Raw genomic sequence first — 27,572 nt, 5'->3', positions numbered from 1 at the left:
GAGACCAGAAGTGTTTGAAATTTGTAGCTTCATCCTTGATCGCTGACAAGATAAGCAAAAATAACCTTCAGCTATGTCCAGCCCAAATTACTGACCCTCAGAGTTGTGAGCAATGACAGTAAAAGGGTTTGAACATGGTGTCTGGCTTACAGTAGCTTCATTGTGTTACTTAGCGCAATGCCTGGCACACAGTAAGGACTTAAAAAATGTCAAGTGGTATTACTGTCTTTATCTACTTTAAAGCTCATGAAGTTTCTATAAGGCAGACTGAGCAGAGATTTTTAATCTCACTTCATAAGTAAAGAAATGAAGGGCCGGAGATGATAAATGACCTGACGTCATAGAATCCTTAAGAGAGTCAAGTTAGCACTTACAGTTTAGCTTTGTGAATCCTTACCCTGTATAGCCCCTTTCCACAGAATAATTCCCTTCATTAAAGGAACAAGGAGTCCCTGAGCAATATTTGTTTAGGAGTTTTCAAATTACTCATTTACCATTAAAATGCTTCATCTGCTTTCTAGTGCTCAAGTCTTTCCTGTTAATGGCTTTTAGTACCTGCAAAATGGTTTCACTTGTCAACTTAGGAAAAAGTAAGTAAAGAAAGTAATTGTTGCCGGGCATGGTGGCTGTAATCCCCGCACTCAGGAGGCTGAGGCAGGAGGATCGTTGTGAGTTTGAGACCAGCTTGGGCTACAAAGTGAGCTCAAGGCCTGCCTGAACTGCATAGAGACCCTGTCTTAAAAGAGACACACAAAAAAAGTAATTGTTTCTAACGGCAAAGAAGAGTTTCCTTGGTGGAGACTTCAAAAAGATCCCTTTATAATCAGAAATGAGATTTAGATAGTACCCATGTATTTGACTCAGCAGTAACAAAATTCCTGGGGAATGATTCCCATCACTGTGGTGAAGGATCTCACTGACCCTTCATTTACAAATATTTATAATTTCCCAAATACATCATTCCCCAACTCACAGAAGCAATTTTTTCAGTCATGTACATACCATAGTGAGTTTTAAAGGTTCTTGTTCTCTTACAGTGGCAAGTTGGATTCTAGCCCATTGATTCAACAGAAGTCTGGCTGGGGATATAGTTCTGTGGCACAACACCTGCCTAGCAAGTGCAAGGTGCTGAGCTCGATACACAGTGGTGGGGTGCAGTTAATCCACAGAGATCCATTTCTATTGCATATCGATATTTCTAATTTTTCTATGTACCCCAAAGCAAGTCAGCCAACCTAATTAGTTTATCTTTTTCCTTCATTAGCTCTAATCTTAATTCATCACCAAGTCTTATTTGACTTTACCTTCAAACCCTACTCTGAATACAAGCATGCGTCATCATCTCTACTGTCAGAATCCCTAGCGTAAGTTATCAATGTTTCTTGCTTAGCTTAGTACTGAGAAACAAAACCAATGGGATACACACACACACTCACACACACACACACACACACACACACACAAGCATACAGAATGAGGGAAAGAGAAAAAAAGGAAGATTATTTGACTATGTGTAGGATACTGCATGATTTTTTTCCCCCTATAACTTGGCATTAACTGAGCACGGGCAATGTGTCCCTAAAGGAGAAAGAAGCAGGCCCTAGGAAAGAAGCAGGCTGATAGGATTAGCACTAGTCTGGGAAGCTATATGAACTGCAGATATTATTTAGCCTTTCTTTCTTTTTTTTTCCATAAGATTCTGACAAGTGACAAAAGCAATACCTCCCTGGTGAGAATGAAATGATGATGGGCTTTGAAAATAATTCTCTTGTGAGAATGAAACAATGCAGGGTTTCTGAAACTCAGATCTCTCTGAACACAGTGAATGCGAATGAAAGATCTCAGGAAAAATGTTCACAAAGGTGGCTGCTGAATCACCCCTCTTCAGGAGAGGCTGTGGGTCAGGTGCAGCCTGTGGTAAGGTCATCAGAAGCTGCGGTAGCTCTCAAGGCAGGTACATGCAGGTGATGACAAGCTGCCCACACTCAAAACTGTGTTTTAGCCCCCAAGCCCTGACTCACCACGAGGCTTTCTGGTTTTCTGACGGATCATTCATGACCTTTCTTGACCTAACAAACCCAGACTGAAGACAACAAAAGATAGTGAAACATTTAGTATTTCAGTCGCATTCTTTCGTGTGTCTGTACCTTTAAGGTTCACAGACAGTTGGCCATGGAATGGCTAACCAGCAGTGTCCCTGGATGTTATAGTTAGTTAGCAAAGTCCTAGGAGGATTGCGATAGAGGCTGAAGATTTTTGTGCAGACAGGAAGACACTTTGCGTCAGAGATTGACTCATTCATTCAACTATTCATTCCTTTGTTTCCTTCAATAAACATTTAGGAAGTTCGTACTATTTGCAAATAACGCAACAGTGCTATGGGGAAATAGAACGAGTACAATGTGGCCTATGGCTTTTGACCTAGGACAATTCTCCAGTACCCTTCTGATAATAACAATTCCTTCCACAAGACTAGCCAACCTCAATACAGTCGAAGTTGTGGTTCAGAGTTCGAAGCCTCCGTCTTTGCAGATTTCCTTTGAAGCTAACAATTGTTCATGGAAACTTCCATAATGTCAAGGAAACTGCAAATATCCTCTGCAATTGTTTTTTTGGTGGAAGGTTCACAAGAAGCCAATCCAAGAGCAATATTCAGTTCTCCTTGCTGCTGATTGGCTGATGCCAATCTCAGGCAGATGCACCAACATTCCTGCATAATAACAGGTTTCTGTATAGCATGAAGCTATCTCAAGGGTTCTCAGTTTTGTTCTTAAAGCCCTAAAATCCCTCCTAAGATGCTGCCAAGTCACCCTGTACATTTTATTAATACAGCATTTTATTATCTTAAATTACATATGCAGGAGACATAGCATAGTGTTTAAACTATAAAAATAGGCATTTTCCTGACCATATCTGAAATTCACAGTGTTTCATGATTTGAGAGTGCTCCAGGAACACTCTGAGCTTCTGGGGTCCACTGTATTTCATCTCTATGCCCTCACTCAGAGGCTTTCCTCTAGAAACTCTCATCTGGGACTAATGGGAAATGTCCTCTTGCCTCTAGGGACACCATTGTGGAAACCTAGTACCATTACGTCCACGTTATTTATCGTGTGTAGGGACAGCGTGTATATTAGTGAAAGAAAAAGGACGATCCTAGTGAAGGAAGCCACCACTCTGACTCAAGCAAAAGGAGGAGGAAGGGAGGGAAGAGGAGAGAGAATATTTCCTCCGAGAAATGAGAAAACCATGAAGAGACACCAGTCTCACTGCTTTTAAAATTCAGAGAGAAAAACCCAACAACAATAACAATACTACTCTCTATCATGTAGTTTGAAAATAGAAAGTGAGATCTTAGGAGACTGGAGCAACTTAGGAGAGACACTGGTGCATAGAAGTTTTCGTGAGTATTCCTCAGTACTGTTTCCTGTGCCATATCTTTTCTGTGTTTCTGTTGTAGCCACAAATACCTGTCCACTACGCTATCCCCATGTTACATTGCGTTATTTCATTTAAGACAGCAAAGGATAGTTTCTTTTGCATACAACCACTTTTAATATTTTAAAAAACTTTTCAAACAAACTTCATCGCTGTTTTTGTTTGTTTTGCTGAGTTCTTTGTCCAAGATGCTAGCACTCTAAAACCCGGTAACATTTATTTGGCTTAGCTGACCAGGAGACTTAAGTAGAAGAAGTTTCAGGTAAAGACCCACGTACATTTAAAAATATTTTTTTACTTATGCTTCTCTCTGAAATGTCATGAAGGGTTTTTTCCTTCTTCTTCCCTGTCTTGCTCCCCTAAGGTGGTAATCTGTGAGGCTTTTCCTTACGGTGCCAGGAAGGGCTTCCTAGTCCAGCATGGAGGCTGGGGAGGGAATCTACTGCCTTTGTTTTCTTCCAACTGCGATAGACTTTTCCCTTGCTTGTGCTCACTCGCAGGTACAGGTTAAGTAGCCAGAGAGTTTGCTGTACCATGTGTGCAACCTAGACCTTGGCATGCCTTGTGGTCATGCGTTCCTTTGCTATACACCTTTTTTGGAAATCAGCCTGGTCTTCACCTATCCCAGTTTGTAAATGAATTTTTCTTCTGGTTTGGTGTTTTTGCCTCAAGTGCTGCCATGTTACCCTGTCATGTGATCACCTGCCATCTTGTGTTGTCATGACACTAGATAGCATCTTGCATCAACTGCTGCCTTTTTCTCCCTTTTTTTCCAACCAGACTTAAGAGTTAAGCCTCTAATTTTAAAGAACATGTGGGCTTTTAGAAACAAGAGGGAAGAATCTCTTTTCTTTTGAATTATTTTTAGTCTTCCTGCATAGGACAGAAAAATTTGCCCCCCCCCCAAACCCAAAAAACAAAAAATCGTGGCTTTGGCCAGTGGAGTAGTGACCAGAGGCCCAAGGGTTGTGGCTATTTTATGGTGTGAACTAGCTGTGGGGGGCATGATCTCCTCTTGTCTCTCCCATCACCTTGGCCTGGGCAGACCTGCCTGGGTAATGAGCTCACAGAGAGGCGGGAGGGAGGTCCCAGTCACCATCGCCAATGTGCACATCCACAGAAGTCAGAGGAAAGAATGGGCAGGCCTAAGCTGCCCATATGTGTTGGCTTTGAGACCATGTTCCTGTAGCAAAAGGCGGCCACCTGAAGCAGCCAGGTGGGCTTTAGATAACTTGGATCCCTCTGGGTCTAAGAGCGCACCTGGAGCTATTGTTTGCTGGCTAGATTCCTTCTTTGTTTAAATGTAGGTAAAATTTAAGAACATATGCCTGACAGCCTGAGTAGAACAAATGAACAGTATTTAAAACTTAACTAAACTGACTTTGAGTATATAAAAGCAAAACCATCCCTGTTCTTAGAGGGGAAAAAAAAGTTTCAGTCTCTAGCATCTTAAAGTACCAAAGAATATTTTACTATCAGAGTAAATGAAAGAGATAGTTTTTCCATATGGCTTTACTCTGTTTAAGCCATGGAATGTTCGACTGGGTGGCTAAAAAAATACCATCTGATGAGGAGTCAAAGGAAAGGTAAGGGCATTAAATGGCTCATTTGTCTTCTCCCTGAGTAGTTAATGGGCCCCAATATGGAGACAAAGAAGTCTTAGGTGGGACTTTCATCTGTGCCTCTGTGAATGATGCTGGCATGACTCTAAGGTTCAGATAGAGATGTGTGTCTAGTCAGTGTTAAGGTTTCACAAGGGATGCTTTATGGGGCTCTTAAGTCTTCTCCTTCTGCCTGAGATGCAGTTTAAGGAGCCAAGACCTACTTGTATCCTTCCCTCTACATTCCACAAAGATGAGCCAGTGAGAAACTTCTTGAACTTGCCATGTAGATATCACCAGCTTAAACACTAAGCCAAATCCCTGATGGATGTTCAAGGTTTGATCCTGACAATTTAAAACACAAACAGTTTATCTACCATTGTAATCATTGTAATATGGTTTGGGTTCAGTGTGAACTAGGAAATGGTGAGAAACAGGTCCTGGATGGCAGTTAAAACTAGGAAACTATTATTTGGTTAAAAAATAAAAGGTGGAATGAAATCCATTATATTCAGGCTTTCATGACTCTTTAGCATATGAAATGTTCTCCGAAGGAGGGGATGACCCTGTCCTGGAGACCCCACTTGCCTCTCAGAAAGATATGGGTCTCTCTGGTCTATTTGATGAAAAAAACCACACTGGAGGACTCTATGACCTCCTCCTTATAGGCCTCAGGCCAACAAATCAGGTTCACCCCTTCCAAGTGGCTCAGGGACTCCATTAGAGCCTAGTGCCCAAGAGGAACCCAATATTCCTCAGCCCCCTAATCATGCTCCACAGAGAGCTTTAAGTCCCACAGATTAAACCAAGTGTGTGCTTCTTATTACTCTAATTTATAAGAGAAGCCCCAAGAGTGGAAGGGAATACCTGAGTGCAGGTCCCGTTGCAGATGTCCAGTAGTACAAAGAATGACTAGGCCAACTGTCGGGGGACCCTAGTAAGTTTGCAGGTGGGTTTCAAATTTTGACCTTGCTTTTGGTTTTTCATGGCAAGATGTCCAACTGACCTTGGCCACTTGCTTCACCCCTTGTGAAAGACAAAGACTCCTATAAGAGGCTAGAAACTATACAAAGGAGCAATATGCTTTAAAAGGGAAATAAACGACCCAGGAGAGCCTGTTCTCCCTGCCAAGGGACCAAACTGGGGCTATAATAGTAGTCAGGGACTAAAATTGTTTTCTACTATGCTAGCCACTCTTACCATGGGATAAAAAGGTCCATTAAAACGTCTTTAGCAGGCTGGGGGCTTAACTCAGCAACACAAGTGCCTGCCTGGTACCAAAAAAAGTCTATTAACTATGATAAAGTTAATGGGGTCATATAAGCTACAGATGAGAATTCAGCTGCTACCTATGGCCAATTAGTACAAGTCTTTCATAAACATACTCATCTTTCAGGGAGGGAGAAGCATTAGTGGGACACCATTTCATTTGTCAATCAGCCCCAGATAGTTGGTGTAAGCTACAGAAACTTCAGATGGGATCATCAACACCTATGGCCCAACTGCAGGACACGACCTTTTCAACAATCAGGACCCAGAGGAAGGACAAAACAAAAAGGTAAGATTATAGCTGTTGCAGCTGGTAATGCTTTAAACGCCCTCAGGTTATCTAAGAAAAAAATCCAGGGACAACCAGGGAAAGAGTTCCAGTTTCAAGTGGAAGAACACTGGATGCTGGGCACGAGACTGCACCAACCCACCACCTGGACCCTACTCCAAATGTGAGGCAGCTAATGTGCCTGCTTGTGGCACTGGAGGTTTGACTGTCTTATTCCATTTCCTGCTCTGATGACTGAAAAGGTCCCAGGGAACTTGTTATGCCCCCATCCATGGATATCACCATCTCTCCTGAAGAGTCTTGGGTAATCTTGGATGTCATGGGTGAGCAAATCCAACTAGTAACTGACACAGGGGTGGCTCCTTCTGTTTGGTTTCCTTCCTTTGAAAACCCTCCTCCAAGTCTATATCTATAGTTGGGGTGAAGGGGACCCCTAATCAGGATTCTTTATGTTTCCTCTAACATGTAGCTTTGAAGGCCAAATGTTTAACCATGAGTTTCTGATTGTCCCATGGTGTCCTATTTCCTTGCAAGGAAGAGATTTACTAGGGAAATTCTCAAAATATGGCTTAGGCCAAAATGGATTTTACTCCTGGGACTATACCAGGTCTCCATGACCAAATTATCCAATAGGCAGAACCTACTGCATGGGATAGAGGACTACCTGGTAAGGCAAATTGAGTTATGCCAGTACAGGGAGCCCATTCTGGCCTCATCATAGTCTGGAGTCCACGTTTGTAATGCCAGGGGAAATTTATTGGAATTCCACTAAGTAAATTCCAATCCACCACTTCCACTGCAACCAATGGTGGGAATAAGGGGACAAGCACATACATATCTGTGGTTATGAGGAGCCAACGGGATCCAAAGTCCAGTTAGAACAATGGCTAACCAGAAGAAAGGCCATGACCCAGGGCAGACCCTGGGTTTTATTAATTCAGGAAGAGGGGAGTGGCTCATGGCAGAGAGAATGGCAGGAAGTATGTTAAGTACTGTGGACTGGTAAAAGGCACAACCACACCTCTGCAATATGCAGAGAGAGGTATGCAGAAAGTGTGGTAACAGGTAGCTTCTAGAAGGAATCTGCATAAACATAATTTGAGGAAGTATCTTGTGTTTTTGGTCAGGATGTTTGCTCTGGCCCCTCCTGCTCTGCGATGTCCAGGAGTTTTTTTCTTAAATCTCAGTCTCAGCCAACAGCATGGCCTTCCTCAGCCTAGCTCATGCTTAGAAAGTTGGGAGTAATAGGCAGGGATCACTGACCTGTCACATTGCTTCAAAGACTACAAATCAATACCTGGCTAGACTCAGCTGCATTGCTTAAAGCCAGCTCTGTACATATCAATACATGAAATTAGAGCAAGGTTGGGCCAACATGGAGACAAGTGGTCTTCTTTCAAGGAGACCCTGGGGTCCACCACATGCCAATAATTATCAGACTAAAAATCCCCAGCCGATTTTCTAACTGAAAGCAACATCCAGTCAAGGAAGAAGCACATAATGGCCTCCACCCTGTCACAGACAGGTTTCTCAGACATGGCCTTCTGAAGCCTTGTCAGTCCCCTTGAAATATTCCCATTCTTGCTGGAGTAAAGCCCTCAGGAGAATACAGAGTAGTACAAGACCTTTGCCTCATTAACAAGACTTCACTGCATCCTCTAGCAACGGATCCATATACAATTCTCTCTTAAGTTCAGTAATTTGTTCTCAGTCTTAGATTTTAAAAAAAACACACTTTTTGGGACTGTGGGGAAGACAACAAGAAGTCACCGAGAATCAAGCCCTTCCTTCAAATCAGCACCATGCATGGGCCACTGAGGGGGACAGCCAGATGCCAGCCCCTTCTGACACGTAGGCTGGGAAACAAGAAGAGCCCCCCAAAACCCGTTGTAAGTGACTGGCTGATCCAGAGAAACACTAGCTGTGATGATGGCTATTGAAGTAGAATACAGTTTAATTCTTGTACAGTTTAATATTTCACTGACTTTGCATGTATAAAGCCAATGATCTGATCATCTATTCAGAGGATGATAATACACAATGTAACATCTATGGGAGATCTTCTGAAGGTGGTAGACACTGTTAACTCCCTATCAACTTGTTTTGAAGTCCTGTATCATTTTCATTGTTTTGCTGGGTTGGGTTTTATTCTGTCCTGTTTGATTTCATTATATCTGATGGTATGGGCAGCTATTGCAAAGATAATAAGATATATTATGGCAACCATTTTGGATTTATTCTTATCTTGGCTTTTTGTTGTTGTTGTTGCTGTTGTTTGTTTGTTTCCTTTGTCTTTTTGAGACAGGGTCTCATTATGCAGTTCAGGCTGGCCATGCGCTTACTTTGTAGCTCAGGCTGGTCTTGAACTTGCAACAACCCTCCAGCTTCAACCTCCCAAGTGCTGGAATTACAAGTGTGTGCCACCAAGCCTGGCACTCTTACCTTGTTTTGAAGTCCTTTATTGAATTCATTGTTTTGTTGTTATTGGTTCTATTGTGTTCTGTTTTGTTTGATTTTTACTATGTCTGAAGGTATCAGCAGCTATTTGGAAGACAACAAGAGGCATTACGGTAACCATTGTTAATTACTATTATTTTGAAGTCGTGTGTCACATTGGTTTGTTTTGATTGGCTTTAGTCTGTTTTATTTTGCTTGGTTTCATTCTCTTTAAAATAAAAATATAAAAAGACACAATGTTTTCCATTGCCCTGCATTCAACCTCCAATTTCTATTTGTCTTTGAATGGGAAAAACTTATTACAAGAGACAACAGCAAGATACTCAGACAGTTCTCCCACAGGGGTTTAGAGATAGTCCTCAACTTTTTGCTCAGGCACAAAGGAAACTAAGACTTAAACAGGCAACCATCCTGCAGCACACAGTTGATATTGTAGCTTTCAGAAATTATCCAACTCATTCAAGTCTTCCCAGGATGAAGACTAGCAGCATTCACTCAACAGGTCCGCAAAAGTCGCCCACTTTCCAATAACACAGGTATATCAGACAGTGCTTATTAAAGGAACAGATATAATACAAGACTTACAAATATATAAAAATTTATAAAACTGGCTTACAGTGGCCATCCACAGTCAGGTGTGGAAGGGTGCAAAACATTTGTCAAGGCACTGGACATCTGAAGGATCTAATCAAAGGCTTGGAGCTCTGTGCAGTGTCTAGTGTTGAGTCCATGCCAGAAAGCTGAAGGGTCAGGGCTGGAATCTTCCCTGAAGAAACAGAAGCAATCCTGCCTTCTTTACTTCCCGTTGATAGCATTCTGGTGATAATCCTCCTAGGGTGGGTCTTCCACATCCAGAACTATGCTGAGCCAATTTATTTTGGTGTTACTTACTTAAATTGATACAACAAATCAACTATCACACCAGGCAAGCCCAAACCAGCTCCTTGATTAGAACCTGTACAGAGAGGTACATACCCTGGGGAGAAGTAGCAATTAGAATTTACCCATTTACCATAATGTGGAGGATTTACACAGATACTGGTCCTGATTGACACTTTACAGGCTAGATTGAAGTCTTTCCTACATATTTAGAAAGAGCTTTGGAGATAGTTAAGGTGTTTTTTAAGGAAAGCATCCCCAGATTTTGTTTCTATCTTCCCTCTACAGTGGCAACAAGCCTTCTTTTACATCTCAAATAATTCAGGGGGTGACAAAGGTTTTAGAAATAAAGTACTACTTCCATTCCACTGGTTGCCTTGATCTTTTGGAAAGGTAGGAAAAGCTGGCCAGACCCTAAAGTGAGCCCTGGAAAAAATTTACTAAGAGATATCTGAGTCCTGAGTCCTATTGCTGTCAGTGGTGCTTACGAGGATTGTAAAGTGCCCAAAACTGGGTTAAATTGAGCCCACCCGAGATATTATATGGGAGGCCATTTCTGTCCTCTGAGATGATAATAGGCCCAAATATCATGAGATTCGTACACATTCTCACTAATTTGAGCCAACAGGCTATCCAAATGTATGGGAATGGAATCTTGCCCAGGGGGACTATCTAGTGTCTGCCCTGGAGACCAAGTGCTCATAAAAACTTGGAGAAAAAGGACTCCTGGAGACCAATTAAAGCCAAAATGGAAGGATTCATTTTCAATGATCCTTGCAACACCCACTGCAATAAAGGTGCAAAGAAAACTGGATTCATGTCTTTAGAACAAAGCCAATCCCACTGTGTCTGAGGGAGATCACTCAAAAGGAAAAAACTATTCCTGTGAGCCCCTGAAAGATTTGTGATTTCTCTGCGAAAAGCAAGACTCTAGTGCTGCTATAGGCAGGTAAACAGGACCTTGTGAAGACTGTCACACTCAGATCCTGGAGAATTTATCTGACATTCCTCTCTGACTTACACTCTCTTCTTTAGTAAGTATGGAAATCTAATCTGCTCCTCATATTTTGGGTAATAGTAAAGTTGCTCCCATCAAACAGGCAGCTCAGTGATTGTTACTCTTTTCTCATTGTCTTCTAACAGGTTTTTCATTCTTCAGCTCAGTCAATGAGCCTCAGCACCTCAAGGTGATTGGAGGGCTCAAGGATCCCCAGTAGGCAAGGTACACAGTTTCTTCCAGCTCCAAGAAACTATAGAAGACAGACACCTCCACTTCCTCAGGAATTTATGTCTCTCAGAGAGAAGTGAGACAGGAAGGCGGGGCATGGCACAGATGTTGGGAGGAATAAGATTGACTGGATGGCAGCACATGTGCCGAATAATCTCAAAGGCCCCGTACATGGAGTTCTCATATGTTCCTGCAATACATGGAAGAAAAAACAGACAGGCTGCCATGAAAAGCATATTAGCATGGTTTTCCTCATGGGGGCCCACCCTATGTCCCCCAGGGTATACTTTTATTTTGGTTTTTAGTTTTAAAATTTCCTTTCTTGTATTTGGCCCAAGTTCATTCTGCAGAGCCAGTTTCTCCCTTATTCTTCATTTTTAGTCTTTTAAATAAGCTTTGTCACCATTTTCACTTGTTTCACTCAATTCATTGTTTGAGACAGAACTTGGGAACCAAGATGCCAGCACCTGAAAACCTGAGAACAATACAACCGACTACATCGCTAAGCCCAAAAGTATTACTCAAAAGTATCACGCATATTATATGATTCCACTCATAAGAAATGTTCTGGAAAGGCAAATCTATGAAAATAGAGTGCAAGGCAGTGGTTGCCTAGGACTAAGAGTTGGGATCGGGAGTAATTGCAAATGGTCATGAGATTTGTGTTTGGGGAATGGAAATGTTCTAAGGTTAGGTGGCTGGGGAGGAGTTCAGTACTACAGCACTTGTCTAGCATATGCAAAACCCTAGGTTCGATCTCCAGCACCACAAATAAATAATAAATTTAAGGGATAATGGTTGCATAACTTCAATATTATACTAAAAATTATTCAGTTCCACATTTTCACAGGACAACAGTGCCAATTACTCTTAATCATCAACTTGATTGAATTAAGCGACTGCTGGAGAGGTGACTGGATCCTGAAGGTACTGCACTCTTAGGTGGGTTAATCCACTTATGTTCATAGCTGAATGTGCTATTAAAAGACGGGCCCAGTTGGAGGAGTCTCAGTTAGATCACTGGGACTGTACTCTTAAGGGATCTGTCTCTCATTGGCACTCTTCAGCTGGGCTGCGTAGCTTGCTCACTATTCCTTTCCACCCTGATGCTTCTGACTTCTAGCCAGCCAACCAAGGATGGAAACCTGTGAAATGGTGAGCTAAAATATAAAATAAACTTTGCCTTCTTTAGGTTGTATGAGGTATTTTTTTTTCTGCTAACAATAAGAGGCAATGATTATGCTGAATTTGACAGCATTCCCATTAAATTTCAGTGAAGTCATTAACAGATAAATGTGCCTGGTATGATGGCACATGCCTATAATTTCAGCAGTCAGGAGGCTGAGGCAGGAGGATTGCTGTGAGTTTGAGGCCAACCTGGATTCCATAGAGAAACACTATTTCAAAAAGACAGACAAAAAAGAATAAAAAAGAAGAAAGAAAGAAACAAGGAAGGAAAAAGAAAGAAAGAAAAGAAAAAAAGTTAAATGCAAGGTCAAATTCCTTGAAAAGTAAAATTTACCAAAACTTGTAAAAAGAAAAGAGGAAAATCTGAATGAAACTAAAATCAGTGAAACTGACTCACTCATAAAAAACCTCCTCACAGAAATCTCCATGGAATCAAAATAACTTCAGTTGATGAATTCTCCAAGGGAAAAAAAAAAAAACAACTAATCTTACAAGAACTCTTTCAGAGAGTAGAAAAGAGTAAAGGATAGTTTCTAAAAAGCTCCATAGATCAGCATAACCTCACTATTTCCTTCCTTCCATTCCTACTTTACAATGTTAAATTTTATCAAAAATTGTCTGTAAATACTAGGATGACTTCATAGATTTTCTTATTATATATAAAAGATAATATAGGATGACCAAATGGAATTTATGCCAGGATTGCAATCTTGGGAAAAAAGTAAAAATCATAAGTTAGGTTGTAAAGTTAGACTTTATTAAAAGTAAGAATTTCTACTCATTAAAAGATACCACAAAGGGGCACTGGGGATTTAGCTCAGCAGGCATAAGCGCCTGCTTTGCAAGCAGGAAGTTGTGAGTTCAATCCCTGGTACCGATAAAAACGAAAGAGACAAAAAAAAAAAAAAAAAAAAAAAAAGATACCACAAAGAGAAGGAAAAGACAAACCACTGCTTGGGATGAGATATTTACAATAACATGTATCTAATGAACTCAATTCTAAAAGCATATGAATAGTACATATAATAAATATAAGTAAATACACATATAATTATACATTATATTATATAAGGATAATATAATTTATATATTATACTAACCTGAAATCTTGTGCAAGTTAATCTCGTCAATTTGACTGGATTTAGACAGAGAGATGATTGGACTGGGGGCACACGATGCTTGATAGCTGAATATGCAGTTAGGAAGCGAGATCTAGATTAAGGTGTGCCACCCTGGTTACCTCTGGAGAACACATCTTTCGTTGGTGTTCTGCCTCCCAGCTGCCATGGGAGCTCTCTCATGCCTTTCTGGTGTGGTGTTTGTCAGCTAGTCACTCATAGACGAAAGCCTCTGAAACCATGAGCTGAGTAGACCATTCGGCTCCCTTGAACTGTATACTAGGCATTTTTCCCCCAGCAACAGGAAGGCTGACCAACATGCACACACATTCCAGAAGGGTACTGAGGGCAGAATAGTGGGAAAGTCTTCCCACATGCAGACAATCAAGGCTTCGTTGTGGGGAATGTATAACCTATAATAAAACTGACTAAAAGTCAACCTATACTTTAGTGTTACCATATACTGTACTGGAAATGTTAAACAATGTCATATACTATACTCTGCTAGAAAAAAAATCTTTTGTTAGTGTAAGTTCTAACATATAATTTACAGATTTAGAGTAAGTCCTGATTTTTTCAGGTAGTCCAGGGTGTAAAATGTTTTCATATTGTTATGGTTGATACATTGTGTCAATTTGAGAAGTTCAGAAGTTTGACTAAGAGACTCAGCAGGGAACTAGGATCCTTACATTGTAAACATCCTCATCCTGTGCAAGAGGAGGGCACAGAGATTATGTGAGGGCTACTTTTGCCTTGGGGGCAGGGGGTGGCTTACATACACTATAAGGGAGGAAAAGAGACCTGCTCTTTTCTGGCTTTTGCTCTGGCTACTTTTTCTTAAAGTATTGCCCTCCTGACATGCCACCCTGCCTTGGAGCAGCTGATTATGGACTGAAACCTCCATAAACAGTGAGCTAATAAACCTTGCCTTCCTTCATTTTAGGTGTCGGGTATTTTGTCCTAGCAATGAGAGAAAAGTAACGAAGTCACATATTAAATGTTAAAATATGATTTGCCTTTTTCACTGTGTTGACTGTGTGCACTGATATTTCTAAACAATAAGCTGTAAACTGCTTATTCTGTAGCACAACCCAAAGCAGTGAGACAAATCATACTAGTACACATTGTATTCTTTACCACTATATATACACAGCTAAGAACAATAACAAACCTCTAGTTTTACTTAAGAATATCCCTAGTGGCAGGAGGATTGTCATGAGTTCAAGGCTAACCTTGACTACACAGCGAAACCCTATCTAAAAAGAAGAAGAAAGAAGAAGAAGAAGAAGAAGAAGAAGAAGAAGAAGAAGAAGAAGAAGAAGAGGAAAGAATATCCCTAGTAAAGAAGCAAAAATGTGTAATTCTTTGCATTAAAATTTTATATTTATTAAAGGATTTAATTTTATTAAACGTTAAATCTTATAAAATGTTAATGTAATTTACATACTAATTAGCTTGATTGTGGTAATCATTTTACAATGTATACATATATCAGAACACAGTGTACACTGAATATATACAATTTTTATTTGTCAGTTGTACTTCAAAAAAGCTAGAGAGTAAATTTAAAAATAAAAATTTTAAAAAGAAATCTGAACTGTTGTTTATATCCATCTTTTTCATATGATGAGATGAAAAACAACACACTTTCAAGAAATGCACTTTTTGTGATTATTAGGATATGTGTTAATCTAGCCATTTTTAAACCTCTATTTGTCTTGAAGAGACTTACATATTAGCTATCCAAATTTCATTATTTATAAAATGGTTTTAAGAAATATACCAAGGAAGCTTGACATTTCAAATACACTGAAATATTTGCTGTCTGGCTGGGCATGATGGCACATGCCTGTAATCTCAGCACTAGGGAGGCAGAAGCAGGAGGATTGCTGCAAGTTTGAGGCCAGCCTGGACTACAAAGTGAGTCCAAGACCAGCCCACTACCTAGCAAAGTCCTGTATCAGGTAGTCCAGGGTGTAAAATGTTTTCATATTGTTATGGATGATACATTGTGTCAATTTGAGAAGTTCAGAAGTTTGACTAAGAGACTCAGCAGGGAACTAGCATATATACAATTTAGAATTTGAGGTTGTGAACTCAGATTAACTATTGTATTTACTATGTACTTATGTGAGCTTGAAAAATTCTGTGAGCTTAAAGACTCCTGCTGCAATCCATGGTTGTAAATATTTTTAAAAGTCTTGTGTTTGCCATTAGAAAATGGTACATTTCACCATTTGCAATAGCTGCATTGGCTCAGGGAAGTAATATTGTCCAAATCATCAATGTCATGCCTATTAATTCAGAATATAGTACAAATCAATAAATTTTAATGTAATTGAGTATGAGAAGTTCATTTGTATGGCTGTGAAATGTAAACCAGAATGTCAGCCTATGGGGATTAGTAAAGCACACTTCTGGGTGTCGGGGTGGGTCACGGAGGGATAACCTTGGGGACTATGTCTGTTCCCCGGCTTCATCCTCTCAAGCGTTGTTCCCTTGCTTTGCCTCCCCCACCATGAGCTAAGTAGTTTCCTCCAATGTATCCTTCCACCCAACCATGAATTGAAACACTGGGCTAAATAATCCTCTCCTTTAAACTACCAATGTTGGGTATTTAGTCACAGGAAAACTGACCAGTTTTTTAAAAATTGGTTATCAGAGAAGTGAGGTTGTCGCTATGACTTCAAGGGTGATCAAAAAATATGGTAAATGTTTAATTTAAAAAAATCATCACTGTGAAATATACTTTGCCAAGAATGATAGTAGAGGTAAGTAAGAGTATTTTGAAGGGACTTAATGATTTATTGCAATGTATTTTTTATTGTACTAAATTTAAAAATTTGAACATTCACTGTGTTGCTTGAGCATCCCTCATTAATCAAATGTCTGCAGCAATTTCTGTCAACAAAAAACATTATGGTATATCCCCACCTTTTTAAGTGAATCAGGTACCATGTGACTTTTGGCTCTTCCATAAAGTCAAAATAACCACAAAAGGTGAATGTTTTTAATTAATTCAACACATCAAGGTAACCATGGAAACACAACCAAAGATAAAAAGAATTCTAGAGCTGTTTCAGAAAGTGGCAAGAACAACGATATAAGTGTGTTCAAGGCAAATGGGAGTATTTTGAGACAAAGTAATGGAAATGTGTCTTTTATTGTAATAATTTTTTAAAAATTTAAACATTTAAACTGATCACACCTGACCATAAAATTCAGAAGCCTTTAGGACTGATTTGCAGGAGGATTTGAAAGGATTGGAGGTGCAAATTAGAGAAGCTGTAAAATGATATAGGTATATATTAATAGGCAATTTGGTTGGAGATAACAGGACCAGAATACTGATAGAAATGCAGACAGGAAAAACCCAGATTTATGAAGGACTCTGTTGGGAACCTACTAAAAGCTATGTGTGTTACATACTAGCAAAGAACTTGTTTGTATGTCTTAAGACTCTGTGTCAGGCTAAATTTAATGATGGTGTTCTAATTTATCTGGGAGAGGAAATTTCAAGGCAGCACAGTATGCAAGCTGTGACAGGAGGATTGTTGGCTGCAGTTAGCCATATATAGTGAGAATCAGAAGAAATAAACAGAACAAGAAGATTTCACAAGCTTAAATTTTGGCTTAGAAGGAACCCCATGTAAAGTTGGGGCCTCAGAAAGCATGGAAGAGACTAGACCCATTAAAAATACTTTGGGGATAAGGAGAAAAATACTGTGAGGGCATTTCAGGGATGAGCAAATCCCCACCTGTCGTAGGTTGCAGGGTACAAAATTACAAACCTTTCATTTGAGGAAAGAGCTCTCGCCTCTTGAGAAAGGCCATTTAGTGAGTCAGTTCCTCAGGATTCATTTCACCATTCAGTTAGGTACTCAGAGGCTGCTATAGCTATGGTCTGCAGGGACTCCAGTGCTGTTCAGCTTGGTAGCAGATCTTGGGGTGATCCACATGATGTGGGTTGTTCAGACATGCAGTATGCAAGAGTTGTTGGGTCATGGAGGCGTCTATCCAGATTTCAAGAGAAAACCTGGAAGATCAAGCAGTGTGCCTCTGAGAAGTAGGACTGTATGAAGCTAAGAAAATGAAACTGAATGAACAGTGGAAATTCCAGGAAGCTGGAGAGGCAAGAATGTGGGATATCTATGGAGAAAGGCAAAGACAACAAACGAAGACCCCCCCAAGACAGATAACACATAAATTACAACTAACAAGGTCAAAGAGTAGGGGCTGTCCTATACCTTTGGAATTCATATTTCATCATTGTGTGCCCTGTGCTGAATACTGGGCTATTGGACTTAATGTCTGACTGATGGATTCCAGTTTTGCTATTGTCCTGTTCTTTTCTACCCTCTTAGGTCCCCTTTTAAAAGGGTAATGTTTACCCCATGCCATTACGCTTGGATACTAACAACTTGATTTTTAAGGACTGTCAGGCATTTATAGGTAAGAGTTTGCCGTGAGTCTCATAAGAGACAACTTGAACTTTGAACAAAACTGGAACTTCTGAGACCTTGGGGGAGGGCATCAGTGTATTTCCAGTCATAGGTGAGGTAGATATGTAATATTACGCAAAGTCATGTTTATTTAGAGATTAAGTGTGGTTTAAGAAGATGTGTTTTAGCATCAAATTGACAAGGAGAAGAATGTGACAGTTAAGCTGGACTGGCTTGATAGTCACCCTGAGAATTAGTAAAGCATACTTCTGGTTGTGTCTAGTGAGTCATGGAGATATAATCTTGAGAAAAATATATGATCCCTGGCTGTTTCAGGCACTGTTCTCCTCTTTTGCTTCCCACCACCACGAGCTAAGCAACTTTGATCCTGTACTCCTTTTTGCCATGATGCTTCTGCTTTGGAACCAGCCAACAATGGACTAAACCGTTTGTTACTACGAGCCAAACAAATCTCTCCTCCATTAAGTTGTGAGTGTTATGCATTTTGTGCAGAGGAGAGGAGAACTAAGCAATACAATGGCTTTAGAACGCAATGTAACTAATGCTGTAAAAAACAACCTCTTCTCAAGTTTTGGAGCATTATCAAAGAAATCTCTGATTATATAAAAAGTCTGCTAAAATACATTCCTTTGTTATATGAGTTAGGGTTGTCTAGAGAGACATGCCAGAGGGCAGAGGATTCGGTACAGTAGACGGTGGAAGGCCTGGAGGCTCACTATAGAGTTGTGGTGTGAATCTGTGTTGGAAAGTCAAAGAGTCTGTAGTGGAAGGCTGAGAAAACTGGAGACCAACATCCAAAGGCAAGAACAGAGACCAGCAGTACTCCAGGGTACAAGTCTATTGGTTGGTGTCAGCCACACCTGGGTTGAGTCTTCCCCTTTCAGTTTCGTGGTGAACGAGTCCCCCCCAGGCACCCCCAAAACTTCACTCCTCTGCTAGGTAGTGCTTACTCAGGTCCAAGTGGAAATATTACAATTAATTACCACACTTCTCCAACTGTGTATTCCTGTGAGACTAGGTTTGTTTTGTCTACTTCCATTTTCACTAGAGTGTTACAGTAAACCGGATACAGAAGTATGTATCACAACCCCAACTGCATCAAAGAAAGAATGTCATTCTCTTTGTTAAATTTTGCTTTGTTTTGGAAAACTATTTTTCATAAGTGTATATGTTAGTATGGTAGGATTTCTGTATTTTTAATGTGTAAACATTTAGAAATTAATATTTAACTTTTTCTGGTTTTAATTTTTTGTTTTTACTTCTAGTAGGGATATATATATATATATATATATATATATATATATATCTACATAAACAAAACCGACATTACATATAACCAACATAAACAAAAACAAAAATCTCAGCCATTTGTAAGAATGCAACAATGTTCTAAGACCAAAAACTTTTAGCACTGTTGTTTTAGGACTGGGGATATAGCTCAGTACCTGCCCCGCAAGTGTGAGGTTGTGAATTTGATTATTGGTACCAAAAAACCCCCTAAAATATTGACTTTCTAGTACTGTTGTTTTAGATAACTGTTGCTATCATTGAGTTTTAGTAATACATGTAAGCATCCAATCACCATAGTCTTTACTAACTCTGCAATAAGCATTTTACTCTATGTGAAAGTTAATTCCTATTTAGACCTCCACTTTTGTAATCACATAGACATAGCTACATGTCTTCATTTCAAAAATTTTATAACTATTCAGAATCATTTTAGATTATTTCATGAGTGCTTCTTAACTCCACACCTGAGGTACTGTATATTGCTACCTTTCAACAGTGGGTTTAAAATTTTGAAAATGTCAGTTAAAGTGATTGTAAAGACAAAATTCAAGTTACTTCAATTCTGCTATTCATTGTGACTTATTTGGAGATTTGTTGCTTTTTAAGTTTTTTTAACTAATGTAACAGTGTTAGCTGTTGTGTAATTTTGGAAGTATGGATAAACTTTAGCTCATACATTTTGCTAAATTTCAGTAATATCTGTAAAGCTGAAATGTATCCTTTCTAGTCATTATTTTTTAAATAGACACCAAATCAAAAATATTTTTGTGGGTTAGTGCATTATTTTTATTGAAAAATAAATGTATTTTATGTAGGAAGGAGAAGCTAACAGATGACTTCTTGGAATGTCACATATACTAGGTACATCACTGTTAACATCATAATGAATGGTTGCACACCAGATGCTTTTTACTTGAGTTTAATATCCAAAACTTGTTCTTCAAAGATAACTAAAGCACCTGCATTCATTTGCGCTCTTTTGTATCTGATGTTTTTCACTTAATATTATGTACTGAATTAGTTCATTTTCATCAGTTTTCTGTCTGGTGCTACTTTTCACAGTGGTGTTCATGCCAACCCTTAGGTGAAGCCCTCTCAACTCTTAGCTAATTAGACTCCTTCTGTGGTCTCAAAATATTCTCCAACTATGTAACTCAGTGAAAGCACTTATAACATTGAATTTAACCTATCTACTCCTTTAACCTAGACAGGTGGGGAATCCAACTCCTAGTCTAAGGCCTTATAAGATGTCATTTATTGTATTAGAGTTCTTCAGAAAAACAGAATAAATAGAATTGAGATGAACTGAAGGTACAGAGAGAGATAGAGACAGAAACAGATCAGAAAAACTGATACTATCCTTTTGGTTATTCCAAATACTAGCAGTCTGAAACTGGAGGAAAAGTGATGTTTGGTTCAAAACAGGAAGCTAGATGCCACTGTAAGCAGTCAGGTAGGAAGACTTCCCTCTGACTCATTTTAATTTTTGTTTTACTTAGGCATTAGATGAAAGCTGAGGCCCCTTCACATTAGGGAACACAATTTGTTTTATATTCTCTCTACTAATTTAAATGTTACATTCCTCAAAGTATCCTAACAGAAATATTCAGGTAATGTTTAACCAGTACCTGGGCACTCCGTGTCTCAGTCAAGGTGACATATTAAAATTAATCATCAAGGCAGGAATCTTGCTCAGTGGTAAAGTGTTTGCCTAGTATATAGGATACCCTGAATACAATCTCCTGTGTCACACACACACACTAACCATTATTTATTCATGCTTATAAAATGAATTAAATTTTATAATCAATATGTCAGGAAAGTAGACATGTAAAGATTATATTTATAAAGCAGAGTAAAATAAGGGATAACAAGGGTTTCAGTAGTCCATTACCCATGAAGCCACCTGTTAGCGGTGATTTTTGCTTTCTTTGGATTCAGTTACCCCAAATCAACCACAGCTGAAAATACTAAATGTTAAATTTCAGAAGTAAACAACTTACAAGCATTAAATTTTACTACAGTATATTTTTCTATTCTATTGCTTACTGTTGTTAATTTTTTATCTCTTGATTTTAGTAATTTATAAAGTAAACTTTATGAAATATGTGTTTTGTATAAGAAAAAATACATTTTGGGTCCAGCGCTGTTCAAGGTTGCAGACATCCACTGGGAATACATACCCCAGAGCTAAGGGTATATATTACTATACATGGTTTCAGTTCATCTAAGAATTACATTCTTATTTCACTAGCAAAGGATAAATAAGATTTTGATAGAAGACTTGAGTGATATGAGTGGTGAGCAGAATCTTACAGAGGAATCAGATTCAATATATACAATGTTCTCCTAACTGTAGAGACCAAAGGTAATAAGTTGATTTCATGATGTCTCAAAAATTTAGCATTAAAATATTTATACAAGTTTTTCTTTTACCAATGTATACATTTTTGGCTCTCTCTCTCTCTCTCTTTCTCAGAAGTGAGAGAGGGGGAGTCATTGTTGTGATACTATCTGATCATGTGGTTTATTAGCCTTTGAAACTGGCTTGCCAGAGTTTGGAAAGGCTTAGGGATGCTGGATGGATAAGGCCAGAATACCATGAGACAAATGCAAGGGGAGGCTTACGTCAGAGCTCAGAAGACTGGAATTCTGACAGTAATGCAGCCAGAAAAAACCAAGTTCAAGAGATTTCTGTTGGATTTTGGATCATATGTGTTGGTCTCTTACAGAATGTTTTTCTGCATTTTGCTTATGTCCTGAGGCTTTGTGGAAGAATGAGATTAAAGAAGGTAGACTAATCTGGCAGAGGAAATTTTGAAACATCCCATTATTGAGGCAGTGAATGAGTATTATTAGCAAATTTTGGTCAGATCTATATTGATAGTCAAGAACAAATGGCATAGTAGAATGATGTGAAAAGTTTTGAGTTTGGAAAGAAAGGAAGCTCAGATAAAATTCAAATCTGTAAAGACATAGTGGAAGAAAGTTTACTTGTAAAAAATATTAGTATTAAAAAGAAGCTAAAGTACCTCACAGCAGGAAAATAGACAAAATGGCTTAAGGGCATGTGAGGAAGTAGAAAGGCCTCTCACTCTTGCAGGCTTAAAGTGGCCAGTGAAACAATGCTTTGAGAAAAAAATTCCAAGGACAAGCTTCTCAAGAATGGCCCCCCAGGGAATTTGGTCATTTGGATTCAGTTCATGGTACTCAGTCATCCAGCCACTCAGAAGTCTCTGCAGCCCCAGTTCAAGGGATCCTGGCTATTGCTGTAGCTGGTGGCAGAACTTGCTGTCAGCCACAGAGTCCTGCTTTTACAAGCATGAAGAATGTAAGAGTGTGGACAGGAAGGCTTCCACCAGATTCCATAAGAAAGCCTAGGAAACCAGATAGTGTGCCCCTGAGAGAGCACTGGATAAAGCTGTGAGAGTGGAGCCAAAACTACAATGCAGATTCCAGAAATGTGGAGAAGTCAGGAACTGTTATTTGGACTCTCATCTTCCAGTTTACCAGTGATGAATTTGAATAATTTTCTTAATTTATACTAGCCTGAATGATCTCATCTTCTAGTGGGAAGAATGGTAATAGTAATTATAGTACCCACCCAAACAAGGTGGTTGTGAGAATTAAACTAATTAACATATAACATATACTAAAGCATTTTGCCCATGTCAGTGTATGAAATGTTCTTTGTTGGCTCACTTAATTCTCAATTTTGGTGTTTTTGTGCCTGAAAAGAGTGTTGATTCTACAATCACAGGGTGCAGAGCCTATGTATATGTATTATAATGTACTTGCTAGTAGTGTTCATTGTGATAACTGTAAGGGTTTCAAATTTTGCCACTTAATAAAATAAAAAAAATTGTTTAAATAGCAGATGCCAGCTGAGTCATTATATTCCTGACTGAAAGAAGATGCTATAGTTTTCATCTTGATGTCTCCCTAAGGCTTCATGTGGTCACAGGTGTGGCTTTTTGCAGGTGGCTAAATCTAGGGTGTGTGAATGTCAATTAAGGTTGTGATACTAGGATTAAAAGTGCGTAGTACTTGATTAGCCCACTAATTGGTTGATTATAGTCCTGACTGTAGATAACCCAACCTGCTTTGGAGCCAGGCGACTACGAACTGAAACCTCTACAAACAGGGAGCTGAAATAATCTTTCCTCCTTTAACTTTGGGTGGCAGGTATTTTTGTCTCAACCACGCATATAATAAGACAAAGCCAATACTAAAAGAATAAAAGTAGTTATCAAGGTGAGTCCACATCATGTTGGTGGTCAAACAATACAGGCTAATCTGCCATCATAAAAATGACAAAACTTACCATTTTTGACCAATATGAATAAATATTTCATTAGTGGTAACTTTTTGCAATGATAATTCTAAACTCTTGCTTCTTAGATAAAATTTATAGCTATATTCAATCACCAGATTTTTTTCCATTTCTGGTTAAGATCTGATCCACAACTGACCTCTGCTTTTCAAACTTCTGCCTAAAGTCATCTTGTTCAAGTGAAAATCCTACAATCATCTCATCTCATAGGTATATTACTGTGTATTATCTTTTACTGCAGGAAACTGAATAAACTTTTTTTTTAACTACAGGTGTAGTTCTGATCATTGTGTAATGGTTTTTAGCAAACTATTTTTAATTTTTAGATATTATATTTTCTCATTTCTAATTCTAACTGTTCTGTTTTCAGATCTGATTGTGTTTATCTTCCCTATACTTTTAATTCCTTGTTTCATAGCTCTATTTTAAACATACTTATTTTTACCCAAGCCACTATATCCAACTCTCATAAGAATTAAAATTTCAAGAATACCATTCTTCTATTTACTGTTTGCTAACTTTTGCCTAAAATGGATTTCTTTTTGTATCTTATAATCTTCAGTTGTAATCTTGTCTTTATCCAGAATGAATATCCTTCCAGAATGAATTGTTCTTGTTTTTGTTAGGTGGTAGAGAATATTACCATTCCAATACCAACTATTTTTAAATCAGTTTATTTTTTCAATTATACTTTACATAGAATACAATTCACCCTTTATAAATACATTCAATGAGATTTGATAATTGCACACACTTGTGTAACCAATGTATGGAACATTTCTGTAAGCCGAAGAGTCCCCATCCAGGACAATTTTCATCCTGGAGATTTCTGGACCATGTAGGTGTTTAAGGCACTTATGTAAACCTTCTAACTTGATGAAGTTTGATTCTAGACCATAACTTTTCCAAATAGACTATTAAATAAACAAATGAAACTCTGAATCCAGTCTAAGGCACACAAGCCTCCTGTTATGTACTTATTGGCAGGTAGGAAGACACGAATTTTTCTTTCTAGTTCAGCTGTTCAATATGAGTGCAACTTTTAAAAAAAAAAAATACTTCTGGTACCTTGTGGATTCTTTAGTTATACCTTCTGACCATGTATGATCCCGAGGCCTCAAGTCCTGCCCCTGATGGACATTAAAACAAAGTTCATGTCCTAAAATGCTGCTGCTCCAGATTCAACTGCCTTTTAGTTCCACCTCTCTCTCCTGTTTTGACTCATGAATTATACTGAAGTACAATATACGTAGAGAAAACTACATCAACCCTAAGTTCACATATAACTCAACAGCTTTTCATGAGTGAATATACCTATGTTAGTATGTACTCAGATAGAGAACACCACACTCTCTTAAGGAGAATCATTATTTCTGATTCCTAACAGTGTAATTTTGCCTAATTTTGAATTATATGTAAATTTTCAAACTTCTGCCTAGAGTCATCCTGTTCAAGTGAAAATCCTACCATCATCTCATTTCATAGGCATATTAATGTGAATTATCTTTTACTGCAGAAAACTAAATAAACTTGGTTACTTCCTCATTGCTGGGACCAAAGTACCCAACACCCACAAATTGAAGGAGAAAAGGTTTATTTTGGCTCACAGTTTGTAGAGGCTTCGGTCCATAATCAGCTGGCTCCTAAGCAGGGTGGCATGGCTGAGGGGCATGACAGGCCGGAAGCAGTGAGCTTGCCTTCACTCTCTCTGTCTGTTCCATCCAGGCTACAAACCTATGGATTGATGCCACCCTCATTCAGGATTGAGCTTCCTTCCTCAGCAAATCCATTCAGCCAAGCCAGAAACTGTGCTAATCCAATTAAGGGACTAATCCAGATGCCACACACCCTTAATCCATATTCATATACCCTAGATCCAGCCACTTCTGAAAAGTCTCACCTGAGTGCAGGAGGCTTTGGCAGGACATCTAGATAGAAGCCATAAGACAAAGAATATTTTTGTGTCTGGTTTCCTTTATCACTATGTTTATAAGGTTCATTTATCACATGCCTTCATGCAGTTGAAGCTTGTTCATTGTCATTTCTATCTACTAATCTATTGCATAAGTATAACACAATGTACAAGATTGGTGCTTATCTGCGTGCTTCATTTTCTTCTTTGCTGTTAGAGCCCAGATTTTTCTTTACTTTCTTTTTTTTTTTTTTTTCTTCTTTTTTTTTTTTTGGTACCAGGGATTGAACTCGTGACCTCATGCTTGCCAGGCAGGCCCTTATGCCTGCTGGGCTAAATCCCCGGCCTTCTTTTATTGCCTTTTGATTCTTTCTGTTTAGTAATTAGGGTTTAAATATCATTTTTTGGTTAGCAATTCTAGATGGTCTGAATCAGGAAAATATTTAGATCTTATATATAGGATTGTCAAATCTCCAGATACATAGGTCAGATCTTTCTTTTTCTTTCTTTCTTTTTTTGCTGAAATTCTTACTTGATCCTTATCGGATTTACTTTAGCCAAGCACTTAATTCCTTAGACTGCCATGTGTAAAAATGATTTTGACTCCTAAGAATCCATGATGAGTGATAGAGTCATGCAGTTAATCTTATAGTCATGATTCCTGACCAGAGTAGGATGTTTTACTTCCATGGTTGCTTTAATATTAACATGTGCCATATATTGTAAAAGCATGTTAAAGAAATTAAAGACAACAACGGTAAGAACAGGAGTTGGGTCCATGATCTCTTGGCTAGCGCCACTGGGAATATGAAATGAGAGGGAAATTTTCTTCAAACTCAGTGGTTTGTAATCAATGTGTTGCCAAAAATGTCAGCCCCAAATGGGATTGCTTTTGGCCTGCAAAATAATTGTCCTGCAAAATCAGTAGTTCTCATTGGGGGCGTTTTTGTCCTTCAGGAGACATTTAGATTTTTGGTTAAGTACAACTGGCATCTAGTGGGTAGAGGCTAGGGATGTTGCAGGTCCATTCCCCACAACAAAAATTTATCTAGTCCCAAGTGCTGATATTACCAATGTTGAGAAATCTGGGCCCTGGGCCCTGGAACCAGGTTCTAAGTCAAAGGTCCATAAACACTATTAACTACCTTTCAAGAAATGACATCACCACAGTGGTATATTCTATATTTCCACACATAGAATGACATTGTGATAGCCAGTTCATTCTCAAGATGCCTCCAATTCTTTTTTGTGTGTGTGTGTGCAATGCTTTCTTTTAAAAAATATAATAGTGGGGGCTGGGGATTTAGCTCAGCGGCATAAGCGCCTGCCTTGCAAGCAGACAATCATGAGTTCAATCCCTGGTACTGATAAAAAGGAAAAAGACAAAAAAAAAAAAAAAAAAAAAAAAAAAAAAGAAAGAAAGAAAAAAAAAATATAATAGTGGAGTCTGAAACCACTAAATCCATCTCGAATTGAAATAAAATCACTAGATTCTTATCTTAACTAGTTTAAGTAGCAATTTATTTCTAGGCATTAAAAATTTAACATTCTCTGACTTATACTTTTATTATTAATAACACTAAAATTTCAAGATACAGAGTAAATCATGGCATCAGAAAAAAATAAGGATTTTGATGCCATGCCTTGCAATTATACCACAAGGTATCTTTTTCTTTGTTCATAAAATTTCAGGGCTTTATAGGTACAAATTCCCTCTGATGAATATGATCTTTATGTATATCTAAATTGTACCAATAGACAATTTAAAATTAAAAAATTGGGGCGTTTAAATTTAGGGCAAAGCTAAATTTCATTATTCTTCCAATGGAGGTGATTATCTAAATTTGTCCCTTCTTCCTCCAGGCAGCACACACTACTGTTTTTCTGATTCATTTCCCATGAAAGCTGAGGAGTTTTATAATGATATTATTGGTTTTATTACTGGTGTTTCCATTGTAATGCTATTACTGAACCAGTGTTGTGATAAATGGTCTGTTTATCAAGGAAATCACTTTTAGAAGAAGTAGAAAATTAGACACGCTTCTGCTTTGCAATAACAATAAAAACTATGGTGGAAAAAAAATCCTCCAACTTATTTCCATCTGTA

The 27,572-nt window shown here is 38.6% G+C and overlaps 1 long non-coding RNA gene across 1 annotated transcript in view; it reads right to left on the bottom strand.

Moving 5' to 3' along the window:
- Window positions 1-25,221, bottom strand: part of LOC134473796 (uncharacterized) — a 30,676-nt gene extending 5,455 nt beyond the window's left edge. The window contains exon 1 of the long non-coding RNA XR_010044222.1: window positions 25,161-25,221. This is a non-coding gene — a long non-coding RNA (uncharacterized LOC134473796). The remainder of the gene's footprint in view (window positions 1-25,160) is intronic.
- Between the last annotated feature and the right edge of the window lie 2,351 nt (window positions 25,222-27,572).

This window comes from Cavia porcellus, unplaced genomic scaffold, assembly GCF_034190915.1.
Source record: "Cavia porcellus strain 051 isolate PalLab524CR breed Dunkin Hartley unplaced genomic scaffold, mCavPor4.1 scaffold_28, whole genome shotgun sequence".
In the NCBI taxonomy this organism is placed as follows: domain Eukaryota; kingdom Metazoa; phylum Chordata; class Mammalia; order Rodentia; family Caviidae; genus Cavia; species Cavia porcellus.
This window is presented reverse-complemented; position numbering and strand designations above follow the sequence as displayed.